A 15,279-nucleotide genomic window follows, 5' to 3' on the forward strand; every position below is an offset into this window, starting at 1 on the left:
CCTTTTATGGCACTCACTCGACAGTAAGGGGTAATTCACTCATGGCGATAAGCTTGTGTATATCCATTTCTACAATATTTCTGGGCTGATTTGCAGGATTACTATTTTATAAATATATTTTATTATGTTATTTATAAACTAACAAGTGCATAAAAATGGAGAAAAAACGGAAAAAAGAAGAAAACAGCAGCGACTCCAATTACATGAAAATACATTGAAAGACAACGAGAAGCTTTATACATATGTTAGAAGAAAATTTACATTTAGAACATTGTACCATCTGTCTAAGTAGATTTCACTTAGCAACGCATTGTTTGCTTCGTAAAAAGCAGCAGCTTTTAACGATGTTCCTAACATTGTCGATTGCAAGAAGAAATATCAAAATCAGCTCTGAACTGGTAGCGACAAAAACGTATGGACGAATTCAGGAAGAAATTTACTCTTCTTCCTTGAGTCCTTTAAATTATTTAATTTTTTTTTTGTAAAATGTTTACTTTTGTAAGCATCTAGTATTGAAAAATCTAACCGAACAGAGAAGCAATAGCCGGTGGTATCACTAGATTGTACACATAGTAGACAGTAGGCGTCCGTGTCATCAATAATTGCGCGCCAATCTGGTCCCACGTGCAAATCAAACTTCAATCATCTCGCACTGTTGACGTGTTGACACACCACTCGGCGCCTCTGATACAGTTTGTACAAACAACTTGCACAGTTCTCTTTTAGCCTATTTACATAGCAGTTCTGATGGATGGCTCGGGAAGGCCTACAGTTAAATATTTGTTATTTTGTTCAAGAAATAAATTGTATTCTAAAAGGAGTTGATGATAAATAAAACTGTAATGGAAAACGGCAACCGTCGCCTACATAGACTTTTAATACACCGTGACATTCAAGGTACCCTTCAAACGTCCTGAAGTTTGTAGCGTTATGCATCCTTGTAATTATACATGCCCAGTTAATTTAATACCATATCTCTTTAAATCGAAACAGCAATGCGAAATCAGCAGCTTCTCTCTGGTGAAACGTCTTCTGAAAAATTATTGGCCAAAGGCAAACAAGCCTAAACGGGCCCACCGAATAAAAAGTGGTAACAATCACCCATAGACATGAACTGCATCACGGGCGTCACAAAATGTAGTGTAATCCTCATGGTACTTGTTATGTACTGTTCATACCGCGTCATTCCTGAAGATTACCTTATCCTTCAAACCAAAACAACGCAAGCATGGCTGCTTATCGGCAGATCTCGAGTGGAACAGAGGTACTAATGTAGGCAACGGGGGGAAAGGAATTGTTTGTAATGGAGACTGAGAATCCCATTGCTAGCAATATACCCAACCAGGTCGATCTCTTCGCGTTTCTCCCTGGGAACTATTATGGTTAATTCCTGATGAATTCATCATGATGGACTAACTGGCCTGTTTTCATTCTCATCTATCACCCTTCACTGGTGCTCCGCCAGCGTATCTCGTTAGCGCGGGCGGGGATACCATACTATTTACACCCATCAAAAAAAAAATGTAGGCAACTGTTGTACGAGTACAAAGTCTGGTCTGATCATGATGATATCAGTTGTCAATTGTCCACTGTTGAACATAGGCTTTTCCGTAAGAGGGCTTTTACCAGTAGTTGCTATACTTGACAGGCGGGTTGCCAAATGCAGTTTGGATGTCTAGTGTATGTTGTTAGAAGTGTTTTTCACGCTTGAACTAGGTAATTATTGAGACACAAAATGTACAGTACGTACAGTAGAAATGCCCAAACAAAGAGTTTCTTTATTTCACTATAACTTTATCTCAAACATGCTTGGAAATGTGTGTTATTTTGACAATCTTCTTTGAAATAAATCAAAATTGCCGTACTGGCCAGATACATGCGGGCAGCGGCCGGCAAAAGTTGTATGAAAATTCATATCTGTCGTGTTTTGCGGCCAGATAAATTATTATGTAAACTCATATCTGTCCTATAAATTAAAAAAACGAATGACCTTTTACTTCGAAATATGGCTAATAAGGTAACTAATACAAGGTTTTATTTAAATTTCGAACTGGCTTGCAAATAGAAAGCTGTTTATTGAAAAAAAAAACAAAGGAACATTATTATAAAAATTATTATTGTTCGTTATTCGTCATTGAACTTAAAAATAAAATTGTATTTAAGATTTCCGCGCATTGTTTGAGAAAAGTACTATACAAATGTACAACTAGGCATTGATGGACTCACATGTGTGCCAAAGGCTCCGCCTGCCCACATTTGCATGTTCGTCCATTAATGCCTCAGTTGCTGGTCGCTGCAGCAACGTACTATTACTTATTTAGGTATTTTTCAGATTTAGAAGTATGATCTTATATCATCCCGAATCACAATGGCTATAGTTTTTTAGGCTATTTTGGTTATTAAGTAGGGAAGTTGAGATTTTTAATTTTCGGTGCAAAATGTTCTTTTAAAAATCCAATACTGGAATTGCGAGTAAACACGAATACATCAAAAGTATTAGAGAGAGGAAGCGGTAACCGTAACGTTTACGACATCCTCTAATTGTTGCCGGTTCTTGTCGCTGAAACGCATTTGTGTTCTCATTACTCGTTACATGTAAACGCGTTGGCGGGATGTATTAATTTCTCTGGAAATTTATAAAGACATAGCACGGCTGTTGAATTAAACGAAAGCTATTTGAAACCATTATGATTATTAAATGTGAAGACATCTCCAACTAAGTAGATACCAGGTGGTGTGATCTTTTGCGCATATTTGTAAATCATTATTTAATTCATGTAAAATACTGTCTTTGGTAGTCCTGTGTAGGTTTTGGCATAGAATAGGCTTTCCTTCCTTTCCTGTAGGTGTCGTAAAAGGCGACTTAGGGAGTTTATGGTGGAGGGATGGACACCAGCGTCTTTCTTGAAATGTCACCAAAAGCCAAACTGCGGTTGCGAAACCGCCTACTAAGCGTGGTAACTACCGGTAATACCTCCCTAATGGGGAAGGCTTTGTTCAGCAATGAGCGACTAACGGTTGATACAACATCAACTGTTTTAGTGGTGGTGGTGATATTTTATTGTCAATAACAAATGATACAAAATCGAAAACAAAAAAGTCAGTCAAGTGCGACTCGGACTCGCGCAATGAATATTTTACTTTTCACAAGTGAGATGAGTTTACATAATATATAAGGAGGAAGTACATAGAGCTAGCAGTCCATAAAATTTATCCGAAATTTCAAAGCAAACGAAAACTGAATTTGATGTTAAAATTACAAAGGAATTTTTTAAGGGTATAATTTCGGTCGTTCGGAGACTTCATTAAAAGAGTCTGTGTCGCGTAAAATGCTACTGTTTATCTACGGGGTCTGTTTATATACATATATATATGAACATATCTAATACTAAATTGGGAACCGAAAGTTTTTTTTCTTTTTATATAACTTAGAATGGCAATCAAGCTGACGGCCCACCTGATAAAAAGTGGTAACCGTCACCTATAGACATGAGCAATACCATGGACAACAGAGTATATTGTTTCACCCATGATTCCTCCCATGCGTTGCATTTCCTGAGGACTCAGATGTTATTCCTCTGTACCCTGTAAATTCACGCCGTATTCCACCCTTCTAACCGAAACACAGCCATGCAAACACAACTGCTTCACCGTAGAAACACGAATGGGACAGAGGTACCCAAGCAATAGAGTTTTGTACAAAGTCTCCCTTTGGTATCAAGTTTTGTGGTAGTTGTCTTGATAAATTTAAACTATAAGAAAAATTCAAATCTTAAACGATTACAGTGAAGTAGCGAATAATATGATTACAGTGAGGTTCTCGGAATAAATATTTATAATACATTGTGGTAACTTGTTGGCTAAATGGAGCGCCGTTACGAATAGAACACAGCGATACGCTTTTAATAAATATTGCTCATATGAATACGGAAGGCGTTATCAGAAATTATTGTTCATTCCAATTACAAAGATTTTTTTTTCTTTTTTTAAAATAGATTGATAGATAATTTATTTGCATTACTTACAGCACACAAATTACAATACAAACATACACATAATACACAGTAAAAGAGATAAAAGATTGAAAAACAAAAAAGACAAAAAGCAAAATATATAAAACAACATTTTATTTTTTTCCTTTCATGCGCGTGTCATAGTAATACAAACTGGTCACAACTCAGTTTATTGCTTTGCCCTCAAAAGAGCAAAACACTGATATTCATTTGTGGACAAGTCGCGAAATTCCTTATTAAAAATAATAATAAAAAGAGATTAGAATTGAGAGTAGTAGTAAGTAAATATTTTAATGAAAGAGGTGTTAATTCACGGAAATCCTTATCTCTAGTTCATTATTTCAGTAATTATCCGTCCACTGCTGGAGATTGGCCTCCCGCATAGATTATTGGGGGGTTTTCTTAGTAGTTGTCACGCTTGGTATGCGAGTAAGCAGCCGCAGTCAGACCTTTGGTGAAATTTTAAGGGCGCTACGTATCCCTCGACCATACGTTCCCTTAGTTGCCTCTTACGACACCCACGGTAAAGGACGGGGTGGCCCATTCTATGCCGGGATCTACACGGTTATCTCTGGTCATTTGATTGAAATTACATATTTTGTTCAACTCCGCTACCATTAGTATGTGTGTGACTGTTAACACTCGAAGATTGAACATCATTACTATCAGAAGTTCTTCTACCTCCCATATTAGCCATCATTCTCAGACTGACTTTTTTTAAGTAGATATTTATGAAACAATAGAGGACAATTTTTTTATTACTAGTGCGGCTATTTATTTAGTATACGGTTCAAATGATAGTGACAAAGTACCTTGTAATTACGCTGGATTATCGTACCCCTCAACCTATCTATCCGAAACCTATCAACGACTTTGTACAATTTTTTTTTGACAACTACTCTGATTTAACAAAATTCTGAGTACTCGGCGAAATCTTGAGAAATGGTTAGCAATATTGTCACTATTTTCGAAACTAAATTCATGGAAGTGGTATTCTGTAGTGTGAAGAAATTCGATTTGGCTTATTGCATGATAACTACATGCTATCCAAGTACAAAGCAAGTAAATTATGTAAATATAAGTATGAGAAATTTTTAGATTCATACTTTTTTTATACAACTTAGAATGGCAAACAAGCTGACAGTCCACCTGATGGAAAGTGGTAACCGTCGCCTATAAACATAAGCAGTACTATGGACATAACAGAGTATACTGTTTCGCCCATGATGCCTCCCATGCGTTGCCATTCCTGAGGACACAGATGTTATTCCTCTGTATCCTGTAAATTCACTGCCATTCTCACCCTTTAAACCGAAACACAGCCATGCAAACACAACTGCTTCACGGTAGAAACACGAATAGGACAGAGGTACCCAAGCAAACGACGTTTGTACAAAGTCTCCCTCTGGTTTGAGATTTGTCCTAGGAACTTAGAATTTACAGGCCACAGGCAAGCGTCATTCAACTGAGTTATCACAGCTTGCATTAGTTTCGACGTTGTGGTGAAACTCCCACGCAACGGCAGACAACTTTCCATCGTCTGTCAGTTTAGTTAACACATTATGCCTTACATAATTACTATTTAGTTAACACAGATACGAAATACGCTATATACGAGTACCTATTTGGTAGCATAATTACGATGAGGTATATAGTAGATATAATATTTACGTAGAAATTCAAGGCGCTGTGAGCGAACCTACCGCCCTCTCTTAAATTAATTAACATAATATTATGTTTACAATTTATGAAGTACACTGCTATCCGTATGAGGATGTTTAAGTCACTCGGAGAGCTATGACAGGACTATGCTCGGAGTTTCACTGTAGTATAGAATCCGCAATCCGGATATTCGTACAGCTAAGTAATCTATCTTACCAGAGGGAGACTTCGTACAAAAGTCGATTGCTTACAGAATTTAATTTAGAATAATATATTATTAGTACTTTAATATAAAATGTTTGTTAATTTTTTTTGTAATGCGATGTTGGTTTTTAAAGGACGATGATTGGGCTATTTTTTTTTATACAACTTATAATGGCAAACAAGCTGACGGCCCACCTGATGGAAAGTGGTAACCGTCGCCTATAGACACGAGCAGTACCATGGACATAACAGAGTATACTGTTTCGCCCATGATACCCCCCCATGCGTTGCCATTCTCGAGGATTCAGGTGTTATTCCTCTGTACCCAGTAAATTCACGCCATATCCCACCCTTCAAACCGAAACACAGCCATGCAAACACAACTGCTTCACGGTTGAAACACGAATGGGACAGAGGTACCCAAGCAATCTACAGATAATTATAGTGTATAGGGCTGTAATTATAGTGGTCAATGATTAATATTATGGGTAGTTAATAGGTAGGTAGCTACGATATGTTATTATTATACGATGAGTTGGTGGCTTGGTACAGTTGAGTCACATATGTATTGTATGTGAATGGACTACTAAAGCACTTGTGTGCAGAATAGCTAATGTATAGACCACCGGGGTAGGGAATCATTATAAATTGCAATTCGACATATAAGGCCTTGTATAGTCTATTATTATATTTTTAGACATAGCGTATTACTCACTAAACGATTATTTAAACAAACGTGCTTGACCATAGTTTGACTATGTATGTTTCCTATATATTCAGTGTGAGATATTATATGTTACATATACATATATGAGCTACTGCCCTAGCGATAAGACCTCCTTTTGTATCTTGAAGTACATATTTTAATTTGTACTTTATGTTACTATATTTCCCTAGAGTTTTTTTGATTGTAATTGTATATTTTTATGTTTTTAGTATAATAAAAGTTAAATAAATAATCAATTAATATATACATACATATCAATATATATATATATATATATATATATATAAATAGGTATCAATTATTTATTCTTTTAAATCGACAGAGTTTACTATAGTGTTAATGCCGTATTAAGTTTGTGATACTACATGAAAATTTAAATCACTGTTTTAAACGTCGTTTTAGAACACACGATATTAATGCGCCATCTATTAATTTTGTTTTAAAATTTTTCATATTTTACTATTTAATATTCCCAAGTAAAAAAATGTTTTAAAATATATATATATATATATATATATATATATATATATATATATATATATATATATATATATATATTTGAATATATTTTTACGTTAAAATTAAATAAACTCAACTCTTACGCATCGTACTCTGATGTGTAGTGCAGGAGTGATGCGAGACAGACGGATAAACATCGGGGTCACTGACCGTTTGAGGGGTGACCATATATTTCCGAGTCAGCGGATATTTTTATTATGTTTTACATATCAGGATATTCGTCTAAAAAGATGACACGTCATTAGATATCATAGACAGATACTCTTTATTGTTTCCTCCATAAGATTACAGTAGTAAACTTATTATAAATACAAACAGTTACGAATACAAGAAAATATTACACTAAGACAACAATGGGCGTCTCTTTTTTTACAACACAGGGGGCAAACGAACATACGGCTCACCTGGTGGTAAGTGACTACCGCCGCCCATGATCACCCACAACACTAACGACATTGCAGGTGTGCTGCCGGCCTTTTAAAAAGGTTTTTACCGCTAAAAGCGATCTCTTCCAGGCAACCTTTAGATGGAGTAATTATAAACAGTTTGACTGAAGGCACGAAACTCTGTTCTTAAATTTAAATACTATAAATATACGTGTATAATACGTATGATAATGAGAATACATATATGTACATTTTAAGTTACTGATATATACTTAAGTCAACCCATATACATAAGTACATATACATACATTTACACAGTATTAATAAATACATAGTACTGTAGAAAGATATGTGATTTTTCATTTAATTTGGAATGGCAAACAAACGTCGGTCCATCTGATAGTAAGCGGTCATCGTCACCTATAGACATAAACAGCAACACCGACATCACAGTATACACTGTGACACCCGAGCAACGGCTAGTGCGTGGCTATTTCTGAAAATTAAAATGTTATCCTACCACGGCCCGTATCCTATAAATTCTACTTATCTCAGTAGATCAATTACCATCATCATATCAGTCATTAACTGTCCATTGTTGGACAAAGACCTACCCCATAAGAGGGATTTTTTTAATGGGTGATAATGGAATGGTAACCCCACCTGTGCTAACGGTATAGAGCGGCGGGGCACCAGTGACGGGTGATAGGTGAGGATGAAGCAGGTCAGTTAGCCCATCGTGACGAATTCAACAGGAATTGTTCACGATGGTTTCTAGGGGGAACCACGTGGAGGTCAACCTAACAGGGCATATTGCTAGCAATGGAGCTGTCAAACTCCATTGCTAACAATCCCTTCCCTGTTGGCAACCGCAATTAGGATGTGGTGATACTTCAAGAGGGACGCTACTGCCTATCTCTCAACTATTAAGTTCTCATAGTCGCCTCTTACGACATGCACTGGAGAAGAATGGGCGGCCTACTCTATGGCGGGACCACACGGCGATATATTTATATTGTACATATTTGTGTTAATAAGTTATTATTTTCACGTCAAGTGTCATTAGAGGGTAGACAGAGAAGACTGAAAGTCGACAAACTAATTTTACATATCTTGTCTCATTCACTTTCATAATTGGTTTCATAGAAAATCGTCAGTGTTCCTCTCTTACCACGGCGGTAGTCACTTACCACCAGGTGAGCCGCATGCTCGTTTGCCCCCTGTGTTGTAAAAAATAAAAATTTACTTACATTTCCTATCTCGATTACTTTTAATTAAAACATAATGTAATTATTTTGCTTCCAATGTACAGTAATTAACTTCGTTCTTGATAAATTTTCTATCGAATTATTATGGGAGCAAATTATTTTATAAAAATAATAATCACATTTTATATGCGATTGTTGATTTTTTTTTATACGACTTAGAATGGCAAACAAGCTGACGGCCCACCTGATGGAAAGTGGTAACCGTCGCCTATACACATGAGCAGTACCATGGACATAACAGAGTATACTGTTTCGCCCATGATGCCCCCAAATGCGTTGCCATTCCTGAGGACTCAGGTGTTATTCCTCTGCACCCTGTAAATTCACTGGTATCGCGTAACGTGCATACTCGTAATAAAATTACAAACAATAGCGTTGGTTTCTTCAAAGTATGAGATGACGCTCTTAATATTCGTACGCAGATATTCATAGGCCACTGTTTACCATCAGATGAGTCGTATGCTTGTTTGCTGTCACTGTAGTATATAAGAAAAATTAAAATACTTGAGAGTTCTATAACACTGTGTTAGGTTGCCTGGAAGAGATCTCTTTTAGAGACAAATTTACACTTGCATACATTATTTCATAATTTCTAATGGTTGTAGGCAAGATAGAGGGAAAAAGATCACGCGGACGATCGCCTAGTCAATGGTCAGACCAAGTAACCGCCGTTACGGGACTGTCAATTGCAGCTGCCTTGCGAGAGGCTGAAGACCGTGCGAAATGGAATAACATCATAAGAAAGGCCTTTCAAGGACACGACCTTTAGTAATGAAGTGGACGAAGAGAGAGAGGCATAATTTCTATTATTATTACGATATTTTTGAAAATATTAAGATCCTCATCCTTTAATGAGAATAAGGAGTAGATATTTATTTAGTCTTCCTGTTAAACCATTTAAAAATCTTGTACCAACATTTTTAGCTTAGCTTAGAACAAGGTAACGCTTTGTAACATGTTTAAAAAATAATAACCAAAAATGAAGTAAAAAATAAAAGAACCAAAACAATAAGTTGTCAAAAGTCCCGTGGCGCTGTTCACAAGCGGTGGTGACCGGCCACGCTCGTCCCATTGAAGCGCGGGGGCACGCACGCATTGTGTGGAAATTGATTGTGGATACTGACCGCGGTGGAAGAGCCGCGCACGCGTACCTAAGCATTTTATATTTTATAAGCGAACTAGAATCACGAACACTGAAACTCAGAACTCGTTTGCCTCCTGTGTTTAAAAAAAAAAAGAACAAGCTGATGTCCCCCCTGACAGAAAGTGCTTTTCAATGGATGATAATGAAGTGGTAACTTCCCCTGCGCTATCGGTATTCACTGGGGGGGGGGGCACCAGTGAAAGATGATAGATGAGAATAAAAAGCAGGTTAGTTAGCCCATTGTTTACAACCCCAACAAGTATTAATTACAATAGTTTCCAGGAGAAAGTCCCTATTACTAACGATCCCTTTCCCTCGACAAAAAGTGGTAGGTAATCCTCGCTTACAAATAGCAACAGTATGTAGTTATGCGTTGCTTTCTTTGAGGATTAAGGAGTTTTGCTTTTGTATAATTTTTTTAACGTCTGGAAAATGCTTTATGCAGACCCATACACCTTGTGGGAGGTGAATGGGTACTGTGGGAATCCCCCGTAAGGTGGGGGTGTACCCACTAAAAACCAGACGATATACCCTCGAGGTGCCATATGTCGGAGACATGGGTGCGCTTTCGCACTCACCACATCTCCGACGGCAAAAATGTGGTCAAGTTGTGCCTTAACCATTTTGTGTGTTCCATCCTTGTCAAGGGGAGTGCTAATAGTCTCTCCTTTCAATAGACATATTGCTTTTGTATCCTGTACTGTTTTACTGTCATATGTCATTACGTCGACACAGCTGCTTGAAGGGAGAAACACGAGTGGAACAGAGATGTCCATACAGACGACTTTCGCAGTCTCTCTTTAGTATATTTTTTAGATTTTGAATATTTTTTTTTTCAATCGAAAGAATACAATTTTTGTAATTGAAATCGAAAAAATACAATACAAATTTTATATATATTTAAAAAAATGTTGGTTATTTAAACGACTACAAAAAGAGATGTTTGTACCTATGTAATACAATATTTTCGCTTATTATGTACTGGTATGTTTTATTTTATATTTCCCGTGAGGTTCCGGCTTAGAATAGGTCACCATTTCCTTTTCCGTGAGTACCGTAAGAGGCGACTAAGGGAGGACGAGGGATGGGCTGCAGTGTCCCTCTTAAAACATATCCAAAATTTAACTTCGGTTACAGGCGGATTGCCGCCTGCTAAGCATAGCAACTACTGGAAAATCTTTCCAAAAGGGAGGATTATGTTCAGCTGTGGAAAAGCTGATAATGATGATGTTTTATTTTAATCAAAAATCATTTAAATAAAATTAAATTCGAGTAATGAATACAATTTAATTTCCGCTTGCACAGTTCCATTGTCTATAGTTCGATGTGCACGGCTGCGCGTGCGCAGCCCGTCGTGATACTGAGCTTATACTAGGAAGGGTTGGCTGTCACCCGGGCCCAGGAAGCGACACGCACATAACATGTCGCGGATATGTTGCCGACGTGTTGCCGTTCATAATGACAACAAATAGAAACAATATACTAGCACATAAGCACAAATAGTTATTACAACTTAATAAAGTTTATATACTTTTTAATATATATATATATATATATATATATATATATATATATATATATATATATATATATATATATATATATATATATATATATATATATATATATATAATTATATTTATAATTATAATAATATTTTAAATTTTATGATCTGATACTGCTTAATAGTTTGTATTCACACAAATTCATTATTTATATGGTTAAACTTTTTGAAAAAAAACTAACAGCTAAGTTTCTTTGCTGAAATTGCGTTCCGAATCAATGAATAGGCGGTAATGAAAAAAATGACTATTCAAAAATACTTGAATCTAAGTTTATTTGAATAAAAATATTTCTTTATTTTTTCTTTTAAAAGGTAACGAAGTTTTGTTGAAGTTATCAGGGAAACGTTCTGTAAAAAAATCTGTAACAATTTGAAACATTTGAATCAAACAATCAATAAAATTGAAAAAAACAATCAATAGAATTAATCAATTTTTTTATTTGTACCTATTGAACATCAGCAGACTGTCCTGTATCAATCGATCGAGTCAATTATTCGTTAAAAATGTAAACAACACTTTCACTATCTTCTATTAAACATAATTCCGCGTTCAAATATTGGTAGACAGTTTGAAATAGTTTGAATGCGGAAGTTTTTTAATATTTACTTTTAATAAATTGCAAATTGTACTCCCATTTCCGCATCGAGCCTATTATATATATATATAATAGGCTCGATCCAGTCAACCCAATACAGTGAGAAAGCATGTCGTCAACGGGCAGCTGAAGTGCTACAACTATTAATACATAAACAAATATACAGTTAAATAAAATATTAAAATATATAATAAAATATTACATAAATACATACACTATAAATAGATATAATACCTACTTACTTATATAATAAATGTTAGTATATTCTTTATTGAACTCCAGAAATCTACAGTATTAGATACATGCTCCATAGTTAGAAATTTTTTAAATAGTCTAATTCCTAACATTCCTACTGTATAAAATAAAATATGAGAACAAGTGACTTGGTAACAATCCCGTCCTTGTCTCTACAAAACCAGCTATAAGCTGAGAAATAATACATATACTTTTAATATTAATATTTTTGTAGCAAGTAACTTAAAATTTCATTCTACAAAAGAACATTTAATTACGACAAAACAAGTATCGAACTAACTCGGAAGTAATCTCTTGATTGCAAAAAAAACCCGCTCAAGTGCGAGTCGGACTCGCGCAGCGAGGGTCCCGTACAAAATCATCAAGTTACATTATTTTTTGTGAAATAACAACAAATTTATGGTTTTCGGATTTTTTCCTTTACTTGTGCTACATGACATTGCTTCTTGCCAAATTACATGATTCTAAGTCAACGGAAAATACCTTATAGGTTTTGATTCCCTTTGCGAATGTCAAAATATGCGATATAAATGGAACATAAACGGCCGTACCTTTTGTGTCGATTTAGAAACTTGATTTTTTCACTGCTTTAAGAGATTGCAGATCTGAGTATACGATATTAATTTCAACTTAATACCTCCACGCGTTCCTAAGAAAATGGGCTTTGACAGACGGACGGACGGACATTTTCTTTTTTTTGGTGGACGAAAATGGAATGGTAACTTTGCCTGTGCTAACGGGATACGCTGGCGGGGCACCAGTGAAGGGTGATCGATGAGAATAAAAACAGGCCAGTTAGCCCATCATGACGAATTCATTAGGAATTAACCATGATAGTTTCCAGGGGGAACCACGAGGAAGTTGACGTGGTTGGGTATATTGCTAGCAATTGGATTTTTAGTCTCTATTACTAACAATCCCTTTCACCCCAGAGTATACTGTTTCGTCCATGGTACCTCCCTTGCGTTGCCATTCCTGAGGACTCAGGTGTTATTCCCCTGTACCCTGTAAATTCACGCCATATCCCACCCTTCAAACCGAAACACAGCCATGCAAACACAACTGCTTCACGGTAGAAACACGAATGGGACAGAAGTACCCAAGCAATCGACTTTTGTACAAAGTCTCCCTCTGGTAAAACTTTTTTTTATTAAATTTAACCTCCGACGATGTATTATTTTTGTCCGTCTGCCTTATTTTGCTATGATGACATAACTCTCCCAAAGTTTAAAACGAAAACCGTGGTGTTATTTATAAAAAATATACTCGTATTTTTTACCGGCGCGTTCAGAAGGTTGGTAATTCATAAATTTTGTTTGTACTATAAATATAAAAAGCCACGTGCAAATTGCTTTGTTTTTCATCATAAGGTATTCTTCCCGTTCGTTATTAAACGAGGAATAATATTTTTTTGTACGTATAGATAATCGTTTAATAACAGTAATTATGTTCTTGAAGTTACACAACGGTACCGTTTGATAATGTACTACAAGCTTGTTATCTGACTGAACACTTTGTTCTAGATTTAGGGGTCCGTGTCAATGTGTAAAAGGAACCTTAACATATTTATTTTTTCAAGAACTTTGTACAAAAGTCGATTGCTTAGATACTCTGTCTCATTCGTGTTTCAACCGTGAAGCAGTTGTGTTTGCATGGCTGTGTTTCGGTTTGAAGGGTGGGATATTGCGTGAATTTACTGGATACGGAGGAATAACACCCGAGTCCTCAGGAATGGCAACGCATGGGGGGTATCATGGGTGAAACAGTATACTCTGTTATGTCCATGCTACTGCTCGTGTCTATAGGCGACGGTTACCACTTTCCATCAGGTGGACCGTCAGCTTATTTGCCATTCTAAGTTGTATAAAAAAAAAGAACACTGAGTCGACTTGGTTAATTTCGATCAAGGGCAAAATGTTTGGTTGATTACATAATAATGTATTTGTAATTTCTGTCCCATTCATGTTTCAACCGTGAAGCAGTTGTGTTTGTATGGCTGTGTTTCGGTTTGAAGGGTGGGATATGGCGTTATTTTAATCCATTGAATTTGAATCAATCAGGTGGGCCGTCAGCTTGTTTGCCATTCTAAGTTGTATAAAAAAAAAAATATAAATTATTAGTAATAGTTGAGTTTGGCTATAGGCCCAACGTCTTATAATATTGCCTCATGTCTCTTAGACCTAAGCAACATTTTAAATTATTCTCTTCAAAACCTATCAATTAGTGCCACGCGAACAAATAGTCGGTTGTGCACGCGTGCACCGCTCACACTTGACCGTTTTTTGTTACACTTCGATGTTATCAAGCGATGTTTATGATTTATTCGCTCGTAAACCATCGTGAACAAATAATGATATTTCGGTCATTGCCGCGCGCTCTCGCATCGACATCATCTCGGCATTTTGTAACACTTTATTGTTCTGTAGAATGAGTGCGGAATAATATCCGATACTACAAGTGTAGTATTGTATTATCTGTGCTATTACTGAATAATTATGTCCATATTTCGTTGAGCTCACACCCCCCACTATATTCATAAACACGTCAAATTTCCTCTAAACCTATTTTAGGTATTGAACTGCTTTGTCTCTTTCTTTTACGCTACATTCGTCATTTATAAGGAAGTGACAAAACAGGGTTATAGTTAAATTAGTAGATAGTGTTAGTTTTTATAAATATAGGGGTTAGAAATCCTAGGTGGCAGAGAGCCAGCCTGCTGCTGTCACTCTTATGTTGCTAACAATGTTTATATATTACATAAGTAGCCGAGATATTTAAAATTAAAAAAAAAAATTGATAGTCCAACTCAAAGTGCACTTTTTTAAAATTTTAAAAAAACACCGCCAACTTTTTGTTTGTTTGCTCGATGGTTGACTAGTAGAAAATGCAGTCAGTTACAAAATCCGTCATATATACTTCTTTTTATATTTGTGAATTAATG

General features: G+C 36.0%; 1 protein-coding gene and 1 non-coding gene across 2 annotated transcripts in view; one reads left to right on the forward strand and one right to left on the reverse strand.

Moving 5' to 3' along the window:
- The window catches only part of LOC113513277 (rho GTPase-activating protein 7), a 422,365-nt gene that overhangs the window by 12,260 nt on the left and 394,826 nt on the right, over nucleotides 1-15,279 (forward strand). The gene's annotated exons all lie outside the window — the stretch shown is intronic.
- Nucleotides 10,515-10,604, reverse strand: LOC128202277 (U6atac minor spliceosomal RNA). Its single transcript, XR_008253703.1, has one exon. It is a non-coding gene; the product is annotated as a U6atac minor spliceosomal RNA (small nuclear RNA).

Source organism: Galleria mellonella, unplaced genomic scaffold, assembly GCF_026898425.1.
Source record: "Galleria mellonella isolate WM207_F2 unplaced genomic scaffold, CSIRO_AGI_GalMel_v1 utg855, whole genome shotgun sequence".
Lineage (NCBI taxonomy): Eukaryota > Metazoa > Arthropoda > Insecta > Lepidoptera > Pyralidae > Galleria > Galleria mellonella.